The sequence below is a fragment of the Pseudochaenichthys georgianus genome, chromosome 6 (genome assembly GCF_902827115.2).
Source record: "Pseudochaenichthys georgianus chromosome 6, fPseGeo1.2, whole genome shotgun sequence".
NCBI classification, from domain to species: domain Eukaryota; kingdom Metazoa; phylum Chordata; class Actinopteri; order Perciformes; family Channichthyidae; genus Pseudochaenichthys; species Pseudochaenichthys georgianus.
This window is the reverse complement of record NC_047508.1, coordinates 20,284,397-20,296,653: the sequence shown is the minus strand read 5'-3', so window position 1 is coordinate 20,296,653 and position 12,257 is coordinate 20,284,397. Positions and strand designations below refer to the sequence as shown.

At 40.1% G+C, this 12,257-nt stretch overlaps 1 protein-coding gene and 1 pseudogene across 1 annotated transcript in view; both read right to left on the bottom strand.

The window, feature by feature from the left end:
- Positions 1 to 2,381, bottom strand: part of LOC117448319 (ras association domain-containing protein 7-like) — a 40,758-nt gene extending 38,377 nt beyond the window's left edge. Inside the window, exon 1 of the mRNA XM_034085569.2 lies at positions 2,305 to 2,381. The gene's annotated coding sequence lies outside the window, so the exon portion shown is untranslated. The remainder of the gene's footprint in view (positions 1 to 2,304) is intronic.
- A 4,486-nt stretch (positions 2,382 to 6,867) lies between these two features.
- LOC117448464 (uncharacterized) lies at positions 6,868 to 10,333 on the bottom strand (annotated as a pseudogene).
- Between the last annotated feature and the right edge of the window lie 1,924 nt (positions 10,334 to 12,257).

Genomic DNA, 12,257 nt, shown 5'->3' with positions numbered 1-12,257 from the left:
TGTTGTGATGAGAGGGATACAGGTATTTCATAAAAAAACGTGCTCCCTGGAGAATAGCTACAGCATTGATATCACAATTTAATCGGAGCTGATCACAACCTGTCATGAGGATCCAGTCATCTCGATGAGCGTTCGGGCTGTGAATAAACGACTTGTGTTTTACTTTTAGGCTGTCTGAAGGTATGGACAGCTATCAGAGCTACTATACATCACATTAAGAACGATGTACAAATGAAAGTCGGACACAAATATATAATTTAAATGATTTATTCAAGTTTGCAATATTTTGAACAGGCATCCACACAGTCACCTACTTTGTAATGTTCGATACCTCCCTGTAAGCGTCACGATATCCACCTCTCACCCACAACCTCACATACGAGTACTGAATGTGCATCAAAGTGATCTTAGGAAGGCAGATATAGCAAAAGATGAACGTAAACGACAAACGAGGCGATCGACATGGTAAATCAACAATGGGTCCTCAATGTACACGCCCCGGATTCCTATGACGAAAATAATAGAATGTCGCCAGTTGTCATGACTCACGTTATACTGCAACACCGGCCCACTTGATCGGATCGGCGATCGGTATCGGCCGATACTGATTCCGGTGATCGGCCCCGAAATTGGCGATCGGAGCATCCCTAATTAAAGGAATTTTTTTTAAAGATGGCTAATACAGAAATACTGCAGAACAGCAACCTATCTCAGCCTCATTTTCAAACATAATCTACACCACAAAGCAATCTGACAAGGAAGACCCTAAACACTTGTGGAAAAGCATTATGGTTTCAAAAGATATACATAAAATATGAAGTATGATGACAATACATAAAGAGGCCACAACGACTATTAACAAAGTTGATCTTTCACTTGTGGTCAATCAGTAATATAGGAAAGATAAAGAAAAGGGAAGAAAACAGCATCAAACAAGGAAGTTGAAGTGAAGAGGTACAAACAACAGAGAAATGGAGGAAGTAACAAACAGACCAAAAATCCCCGGGGACAAACCAGAAAAGGAAGAGACGTATACCTACGCATCATCAGATACAAACTACTACAAAACGGCTAGACAGGTGAACAAATACCTGCTGAACCAATTGTTACATGTTTTAATGGTAATGATAATGCACATATGCAACATATCTTTTTTTACACTTTTCTTATAAGTGCATTCAGAATATGTTTGGTCAATAAATACTACTACACCCTTTAGGATGCTGTTTGGGGTGTTTTTGGGTACAGGGCTGTCTTTAGGTTATTCAGGTTTTTCTATGTAACAAATATATGTGAGAGAAGCTAAAACAACAACTACATTTTGATCAACAACTACATTTTGACTTGAACAATTCTGTTTTAAGATTCTCATTTCTGGGGATGAATGAATCTACTTAGCCGGGGGGGAAATGTTGATTAACCAATACTGAAATGAATGGCTAGTTGCAGCATTACAATACAAATTACAACAAGAGATAGGGTAAGAGATTAAAATATATTTATGCTACCACATTTACTAAGTAAGTAGCCTAAGTAACATGACTACTTCACTGATAAATGTGCTCAACTAGCAACATCGAGTTTTTTTCAAAAGCTGACCTAATCAACAATGATAAGGCAGCACATGATTACTTTTAAAATGTTTGAAAATAATACTTCCCTCAACTGCCAACCATTTGAATGTGTACAAATATGGGTGTATTAAAACGTCATTATATAAAAACCTCTACATTTCAAATTCAATGCAAAATGCAAATATGCTTACACAATGTAATAAATAGATGAGGATGATGATGATGATGATGATGATAACAAGATTTGTGATGTTGTTGTTGACATACTTATTGTGATAACCTTTGCTATTGCTTTTTTCATAACACTTAATTTAAGCTTGACAATAGTGTTTTTAAAAGTGTACCTAATCTACAAAAGTGAGTTATTTACTACTTGACAGTTTAGCACAACTTCAGTTGTAGCCTACATGAACATATTTTGGTATTAAAGTCACTATGCTATTAACTATTCGACCACTTATTTACAATATATTCTTTTAAATTACGTAGCCACGAAGCCAATTAAACATACTAACACAAAATGAAGTTTGACGACTAACTTGTAACGTAACGTGTGTTTACTCAACAACAGAGCCAGGGAGAAAAGTTATGTATCCACTTTATCGCTAGCCTTCCCCCCCTGCAGGTGCAGCGCCACGGGCACACTTGCAAACACTTACACCCCTCAAAAAACATCGAAATGTCACTATCATGTGGCAGAAAATAAAACAAAAGGTTTTAAACAACTTACAAGTGATTTAGTAGTCGATCTTGTCATCCTCCAGTCTGAGTCTGGTCCCCGTCGTCAAAAGTCCGCTAGTATCAAACCACACAGGAAATAGAAATAACACAGTTTCCGGTCAGTAGTTTCTAAATAAAAGTATATGTCATGAAATATGTTTGTGAAAATGATTCCTAGTGAAGTAACAAAAAAAAGTTATATGTCTATGGAGAAATGCTTATTATTTTTTTTTCGATATTATGAAGTATGTATACAAAATACCATTCAAAAAATATAAAGGATTACAGTCCTGGCAACAGCATAAGCGTGGCGATCACTTGGGATCTTGCCTTGCCTGATATGACAAAAAGCTGGTTCACCAGTGTCAAAACATAGTTTGAGAAATTACCACAAACACAAGGCACGTTGGCAGCAGTAGATTTAATTTTATTACAGATTATGAGTACAGTAAGGCTTTTATATCAGCCTACTAACTGATTTGTCAGCAATTAGATTACATTGATGGATGATCTATTACTATCACAAGATTACAACTTGAGGTCCAACCTTCTTGCAGGTCCCAGGTTAAATCTGATTTGCTTTGAGATGTTCTGCATTTTGACATCATTTATAGAGGCCATTGGCTCCATTAATATAGACTGAGAAAAAACGTAGGGAGTGTTCTCTTTAAATACAAGTTACAACATGTTACTGCATGTGTGTAGGCTATTACAAGGAGGAAGGGTTGGAAGCAGGAGGTGCTAATTGCATCTGTATCATGTTTTAGTTTTATCACATATGACTGTAATAAGTAAATGCTGTTTCCTAAACAAATGAACAGAACACCTCCATGTTTTAAGTTTGGCAAGGGCTTACTTAATTTACTGGAATTATTTTAATGATTGCTTTTTGATTCTTTAATACCCGTCTTGGCCGAAGCACAATAGAACATTCTCACAAAATGATACAGCATTAAAAGTTGAAATCATATAATCATCCACTTATTTTAATCACATTAAGAAATCCTGTCTGCAATGTGTCACTGTGCCAAGCAATCCCTGAATCCCTGAATCATGTTGATGGGGTGACTTTAGGCTTTGCCAACATACGTAAAACCGTCATCTTCTTCTCCTCAAATGTATGGATGCAATATGAGTTGGAAAGAAAACACTATTCTCTCTGAGTCCCACAGCATTTCCTTTCTTCCTCTTGAATAACAGGTGTGCCTCTGGCTGCTCATATAGTTACAGAACACATGACTTTGAAGCAGGTTGGGCATAAAATGCAAATGTAGCTGCAGTTTATATCAATTTAGCTTTGCAAAACATTTACTGAGAGCACTTATAGCTGATAGAGCCTCTCCATTTAAAGTTATTGTTTTTAAATCTATACATGTATTCAATTTGATGTTGGTTTTTAGTTCAAATTAATTACCTGATGTATCTTGAAAGTATGGCAACATCGTTATAGCAGAACTCAGGCAGTTAATGCATATAAATGGATCTACCTTAGCATACACATTTAGCACCACCTGTTATTAAGTTATATTCATCCCAACAAGAAGGAGTAATTGTGATGGAGGAAATGTGATTAACTCTATGCATTATATATTTGTTTACCATTCTGGACTGCAATGTCTGCATGTGGTTGGAAATGGTCACTGAAAAAGAGTTATGGAGCCTAAATATCTTGCATTGAATGGAATGTTCCTTGTTGCAGCCTGTCTGAACTCATACTGTATTTCCAGTAACAACACATGCAAGGAAAATTACCTGTCACAAATCAAAAGAAAGCTCTCTATGATTTTAAAGAAAATTACCCTTTCAGTCACAAAGTGAAGTGTTGAAGTGCGTTTCTGTCCTGTCTTTTCCCTGTAATGGATTCACACCTGTATGTTGTTATATACAGTTATATACAACACAAAAGAGCAGTACTATTTAATCTAAGAGGATTATTATATGAATCTCTTGTCTCTGATGGCTTTGATAGTCTTTTGGGAAATGCAACTACAACTATCATCAGTAACTATCAGTAATTGAATCACATAAACCAGATTTGTTTTAATGTTATTCACAGCATGTGTTGACACAGTTTTCTCCACTTCAGTCTGACAGAAATATATGTGTTTATTTATGACACGAGGGGGACTTATTTTGCTCCTCTACTATCCATTATAATTATTATTGCCTTAATCTGGCTATCCTCCTAACAGCGTTTAGCATCAAAAAGCCAAGGAGGACAAAAAGGCCCTTCTGGTTTGTCTCATCTGTTAATAACTAAGGAGTAGGAGAAAGCTTCTCACAGGCCAGATGAGGTCCCAGATCCCAAACAGCTGTGAGAATCACCCCTTTCAGTACAATTACAAGACTATTTAGAAAGAGTAGGTGGACACTTTCCCACCATAGAAGCCCTTTCTTTTCATACTCCATCTGTGTCCTGAAACGTAACAGCACCAGTCAAATGAAAGCATGAGTGAGAACACCTTAGAGGGGCAAAGCCATGGCGCAAATTAGGGCATTCCTGTGAGCTGATCGAGTCACGTGATGGAAAGACATGCTAAGAGATAAGAAATGTGTCAACATGTTGTATAAGAGCCTGTCATGGCTGAGTGGAAATGCACACACCATGCATTTCTGTGTTTCTGCACGTCTGTGTGTACTGTATATATATATATATTGCCTTCCAGGCCCGGTTCTACGGGGGTGCATAAGGGTGCATTGCACCCTCAGTTTAGTCGTTATGCACCCTCATTTGAAAAATGAAAAGTAAAAAAAAAAAAAATTAAAAGTAAAAAAAATTAAAAGTGAAAAATATTACATTTTGCCTACTATTACTAACAATAGTAGTATTCATAATAATAATAATAATAATAATAATAATAAGAAGAAGAAGAATATAGTTGAAATAAAATAAATTTGTAATTGTGGTTAAATAACATTGTCTGCTGCATTTATTTGATCAATTTAAACGGTAAGTAACGTTATTATGTCAGGTGCGCGTGACCTGTGCCGCTGCACATTCATCATCTGCAAGGTGCTTACACAGCAGTCAATGATGGATCAGAAAATGGTTAAAACAACCAGCCCTTATCGCTAGCATACACTGCATCTACTGCAGGTAATAACAGTTCAGATCATGGGGACATTACGTTACTGTCGTGGACAGCTAACGTCCTCCTGCCCGACTCGACGGCTTTGCCCGCCTCGCCCACAGAGGCGGAGCAGCCACAGCCGTCTTCGTTACCCCCAAACACCGCCACCCCTCGGCGGCCCGCAAGTTGCCATAGGACCTCTGCAAAACAGAGCCTGCCCAGGTATATTTAAAAAAGTACCCAACTCGCCTGTACAGTGGGGTGAGGCGCTCATTTTGCAGCTCATGGTTTCAAAACAGAGATTGGCTGGATATTCATGTAAAAAAGATGCCATCTTCTGCATGCATGAAGACCTTTCGGTTCAAGTAAGTCAGATGCCTTCACCACAACTGGCTACAAACAACTGGCGCCATGCCTTATAGGCTACGTGAAAAGGGACTGGGAAGGCATAATCAAGCAAAGAGGCACATAGCTCCATAGATCTCTTAATGTTGCTCTCAAAGTGCACCAGATTGATGCTTTTAACCTTCAATATTTTAAAAAAAAATCTTCCCGAGGGAGCATGCCCCCGGACCCCCCCAGAGGAAGTGAGGAAGCCCCCCATAGAGGGTGTTAGGTACACTCCCCACTTATAAAAATAGCACTTTACCACTGCACCCCTCTCTAATCTCAGATTGCACCCTTAGTCATTTTGTTCTGGAACCGGGCCTGCCTTACACCTTGCAGTGCCTGAAGAACTAATACAATTATAGATATGGCTACCTCTCCAGTCCTCAAACACTGTACGTCTCAGGATGAATTCAGTCAGAGAGTGTCCTTCATGGTGCAGAGGTAATTTCCCATAGCTTTAGGAAAACAAAAGGATATGCCACAGACAAAAACAATGATGTCTTAATGGACTGGATTTGCTCCATTACATTTCTCTGTAGTCAATACATCATGTCTTATATTGTAATTGTGCAGGGTTGCAAACGCTTATTCTAAATCTATGGTGTACTGTAGATGCTTTATTAGATATGAACAACAAGTCAACAAAATGAAAGATCTTGAGTTTCAAGGTTGTGGATTTGAAGAATTGTTTGACCAAGGAGGTTTAAACAACGGAATGAGTTTTTGATTCACAGAAATGATTACAGATGGCGCCCTCAAGTGGCAAAGTTAGACTGTTACACCATGCATGTCAAAACACTCAATGTCACTGCAGGACATTTTGGATGAAGTTATCCTTTACAATATATTAACCTTACGGCTCAGGAATAAAAAGAATATACAGAAACAAATACATTGGGTTAAACACAAGATGGCATTTGAGTTCTCTGTAAGTTCATTCAACCTGAGAAATGCAAATGTTCAGTCACATCCCCTTTCTTTTTCATCAGGCTCATATAGCCTTTATAAAGCAACCAGCATCGCGGAAGCACTAGATTGATCATCTCAGGGATCCACTTACACTTTTAGTTTGTGATGTGTATTGCTCAATTACTTAGGTTAGAGGACTGTGATGTTGGCCACTACAAACATTTATTGGGAATGCTTTCAAGGTCTTATAGATCTTAAGCTTAAAAAAGAGACAGAGAACATCACATGGCAAGAATACAGATCATTCAAATCATGTTGAGCATGTGAGTGAGCAAATAAGGGGAATGACCCTTAATGGCCTCCCTGCATTTGACTGATCACTGATCAACGATCACTGGTCAGGCAGCCAGACATCTGCCCACTCTGGTGTCAGTCTGGGTGTGAGCTCCCTCTGCAGGGCTGGTGTGTGAGGTGCTGCTGATGTTTCTGCAGAGCTGCACTGGCTGTGTGAGGGCGAGTTATCGATGGTCTGTCCGAGAGTTTGGACGTCTGAGGAGTTTGAAGAAGCTTTCGGCCAGAATGTATACTGGATATGTCCGACTCTCCACTGAAAAACACAAACGTTTTATTTGTATCATCACCCATTTCTGCTTTATTTTGTTACTGTAATTTGTATTTTCCACATGTATATTTTTTAAGTTTTTAAAGCTATTTTATTTCTATTTCAGAAATATTTTGGATTGTTTATGTACATTGCCTTGTCTTTGTATGCTGCTGCAACGCAAACATTTCCCAATTTGGGATTAATAAAGTACTAATCTATCTATCTATCTATCTTTTAATAAAGTTTAAAGTCAAAATGTTAGCGATTGTATTTAAAACTCAAGTTTAATGCTCACTTAAATAGCTATTTTTTCCAAAAACGTGTGCTACCATAACCTTTCAAATGCCATACCATGAATCCAAGAGCCCATTACCAAGGGCACTTTCTAGAGGTGGGTGGGGTTTGTGTGCAGGCAGGGGCAACAGACGGACATCGGCCATCTGCTGCTGGACCCTCTGAGATGCCAGGTCCGTGTCTCCTGTGGCGGCACCTGACCCAGAGAAGCCCCCTCTTCTCAAATCAGGTAAATGTTCTGAGGTGGTATGGCTGAGTCGAAGCCTTCGTGCGCGGACCCCTGATGGCTTTTGCTGTATACCAGTAGTTAGTGTGACGCTGAGAGGGGGGAAGGGTACAGCGTGGTGTCTGGGGACAGGGACAGTTGAGCAACCTCAGGGGATAAAGCTTCTCTATGATGCAGGTCTGAAAAACAAAACATTACAGAAGGTTTAGTAGCTGCCATTACTCTTGGTAACCTACTGGTATGTCATGTGTTATGGTTTTAATCCAGATGTTATCGTGGATAAAAGATCATCATGTATGTTCATTAAGTGAGTACTCACCTGGAGAAAGAGACTGGAAAGAGGAATCTGGTGAGGCAGCATCTCTGCTGTCACCATGCTTCTCTGCTCCATGTTCTTCATCACTACTGTCATTCGTTACACAGCCAAAGCCTTCTTCTTCTTCATCATCATTGTACCCCTCCTCTTCGTCACTATGCATTATAGCCAGGACCTGGGGCAATCTTCCTGTCTCTATGGATTGGAGACGCCTGAGAAATTGTAGAAAGATGTTTAGTTTCATCCCCTTAAGTCATGGGAAGGCAGGTTGTGAGCTAAAGTGAGGAACAAACTAGAATTCTTGCTAGAAAGTATATTTTTTATATCATTAATAGGTATTCATTAGCTTTCTCACACTGACTTTCTTTCAAAAAGTCCTCATGGGTTGGAAATGAAACATATGCTAATGGTGATCCATGTGTCTGTAATACATTTTCTGTAACCAGACATTCAAATGTACTTTTATAATCATTCAGTATATGTCCAGCCCTTAAAGAAAGTCTGTGATGTGTGTAGAGTGTTCGTACTTGCTGTGCTGCTCCCTCCAAGATCTAAGCTCAGCAAACACATCAACGCGTTCTCTCAAATCTGGCTCCTCAAGGTCGTACGAGTGTTCTGGTACATGGATGGGTAGGTCACGGGGGGTGAAAGTAGACCTGCTGGGGGCCGTCTTTAAGGCCAAAGAGAGGGACGATGAGCATGAGGGCAGTAGAGAGGAAGTAAGGAAATATAACAGAATAAAAGCCTTCATTAACTATAGATACTAACTGCCAGACAGAGAGGGAGAACACAGTGAGAAGAGCGTGACAGCGTGTATACTTTATACCAGTCGATAACATGTGGTTGGCAGGGGAAGCCCCATATGTCAAGCTGCTCTGCCACTATTGCACCCTTCACACATGTCCAACCATTTGTGTCCTCCCACCACAGGGCCTCTCAGGTTTCTGTCCTCCTGTTAATAATTAGCTCCTTCTGGATATACTGACATTATAGAGACGAGCTGATGGTGTCAGGTGGCTATAATGGCCTCTACACACACACACTATAAATGCTTGACTGTACAGGAAACTGTAAAAAGGTATACATTGGTGTAGATTTATTAGAGATCTGATAAACTACAATACATTTAAAAAATATTCTATCTAACTGACGCGCCACAGTGATACAAAGTTAATGAATACGTAAAACAACATATGTCCCTTTAGCTCTTTTCCTTCTCTCTCGCAATTATTATTCAATCCTCCATCTTTTCTCTCCCAATGTTTCCCTTTCTTTCTTCACCTCCTCACCCTCAGATTGACCCCCACCCAACCTTCATATCACAAGCTTTCACAGGGTAAATATAAATTGGGAAAGGACAGGTAGAGACGTTTCAGAAGAGATCTGTATTTCTAGCAACAAGATGTTATTGAAGTGATTTAGTCGTTCCTCTTTCCAACCAACGCCACCTACCTTCAACTTTTCTCGCCTCGATCGTATGGCCTGGACTGGGTTTCCACAGAACAGAATCTTGCCAGCTCCTTCAGAAAGCAGCAGATTAGAGAAGTAATGTACAAAGTGGAAAATAAATCAAACCGTTTTCTAACACAAAAACAGTCCTCTTGGTGGCAGTGTTGAGTAAAGATTACAAAGTGTATCTGCTTGGGCCGAAGCCAAAAGAAAAGAAATGTAAAAACGATGATACATTGGAGATGGATGTTGAAAATATCTAATTGAAAACATCAGTGTGAATGACAGCCATTAAAGGGCCTCACCATGTGTCAGGATGCTGGTTTCTGCTTCCACTGTTGCTAGGTTTGAGTCTGCAGAACCAGGTTGGGACCTAAGGGGAGAGAACCCCAAGCCTGGACGCTGACATGGGTCTGGAGCCAGTGTGGGGCCTGGAGTCAGCTGAGGAGAGGGGCCAGACGCCGTAGAGACTGGAGCTGGGTCTGCTGTAAGGACATTCACTGTCTGCTGTGTCCTCTATAAAGACAGAAGTGAGTGACCCATTCATAAACAGCCGTTCCCCCTGAATGAATCAACAACCAAACATAACAAACACACACCGTCGTCAGTAGCGGCGCGAGGTGAGTTGCAGTCTCTGATGGAGTTTCGGAGGATGGCCCAGTCCTCTCCCATGGTGCTGCTGCAGCTCAGCCCGTCCTCCTCCACCCTTACATCGTCTAGGTAACGCAGCTGAGGGATCAACTCCCTCACTGCAGCCCGATAACTATAGTCTGCCGTCTGTGTGTAAGGGAGGAGAGATAATGAGAATGTATGTGACAGGTGTTTAAAGAGACAATTAAGGGAACAATAAATGAAGTATTACATGATGGCTGGGGTATGATATTAGTAAGAAAGTGTGGCCTCAGTATTCATACTCAACACAACAAGGGAAATTGTTGATTGAATTCTGTTGAAATGAGATGCCATACATACTGTTTGGTTTCACTCTCTTTAAAGTGACTGATCTATTGAGCTATGCAGATATATGTAACCCAGTGTAATGGCATGTAGCCTTTTGTGTAGGAAAAGTGCAATAGATAATGTTGTTTTTTAGGATTACCTTGAAAACTCATTTTCCTGCTGTCTTTATGACTGTTGTTTCAGTTTATGTGCCAGTGACAATACAACTCATTTAGTAATTGCAGTGTTCAGAACTGTGCTGGAATGATCCACGTAATGATGATGTATGATGGCTCCACAGATCTTAATTGGAAAAAACCTAATATGACTAATCTTTTCAGCTACAGTATACTGTACTTTAGCTGTACTGTACGTCAGGTTACAATATGCCCTATAGATTATAAAGAACCATGATGTGTTGAACATGAGATGTTATCATCATCCGGAACTGCTGGACGGAGCCCAGAACAAATTTTCTTACGGGGACAATAAAGTATATCGTATCGTATCGTATCAGAAGTAATTGTTTCCAAAAAAGAAAGTATTTATTTATAGAATCAAACAAATCCATGATAGCAGTAAAAAAATTCGAAGGTTTCAAATGTGTGTAAATGGAAGTGGACCTATATATTTGAATAATATTTGTAGGGCCATACCTATATAAAACATGTCCGGGGAGGTTTATTTTCAAAATACCAAACAGATCATGCATTTTAGCCATGCCTCATTTCGCACTGTTTTTGCCAGGGCTGATTCTGTGACTACAGCACCACTTACAGGCCTGGCACATGTACTACAGCGTCTCCAGCGCTTTCGAGCGGTCTCGTGTGAACGGACACGTTCGTGGCCCAACCCCCCATTCCCCTGATAGGTGGAGAGTTGCCCATATAGGCGGAGCACCCCTTTTCTGACGTCAGGAAAATTCAAATCTGTATCAGCTCCGTTGCAGCCCCGTTTTTAGAGATTTGGGTATGGAGGAAAAGAGAAGGGTTGTGTTTTCTGACACTTGGTGAGTTCCCTGACACACCGGGGACACATATTCATGTATAAAAGACGTACACAAGTGGATTTTGCATGATAGGTCCCCTTTAACTTCTCTGATGGAGAGAGAGAAAGAGAGAGAGTCCAGCAAATTGCTCCAATAAGAACACCATTGCCCTTCATCAAACCAAACAGATGCAATGAATGAAAAAGAGAGTTAAGGCCTGGCATGGAGGGAACGAAGGAGAAAAGAGGAGGAGAATGAGGGCTGGTTAGAGAGGAAGCGGATGTGTGTGTGTTTGTGTGTGTTTGATAGAAAGAGAGTGAGAAAGAGCAAGAGGGGTGATAGTTTGGCAAGAGAGCACATCCAAGAACCCCTCAGTCACTACAAAGCACAGGCTAATGCATATTCAGCTCAGCATCTCCCCTCATTGCCCTAGTTTCCTAATTAATGCTCGGCTGGTGGGTGTAAATAAACACATTCACAGTGGCACAAAAACTCAGCACACTGTGTCTCGAATCAGCACAAAGTGGAAAGCTTCTACCCTGGATATCCAGCCACAGCAAATATCTCTGGAAAAGTCCATTGTGAGCTGCTTTATGCAAAATGTATTGGCCAGTTTTCAAGTAGATAAGATAAGATTTGCTTTATTGATTCAAATTTAGGACATTTTTTACGTCACAGCAGCATTTAAACAAGGCATTGCACATGATGTGATAATGAAAAAGAGTAGAAAATAAACAAACATAAACAGATAAGTCTGTCATTTGGGAATACAGCATT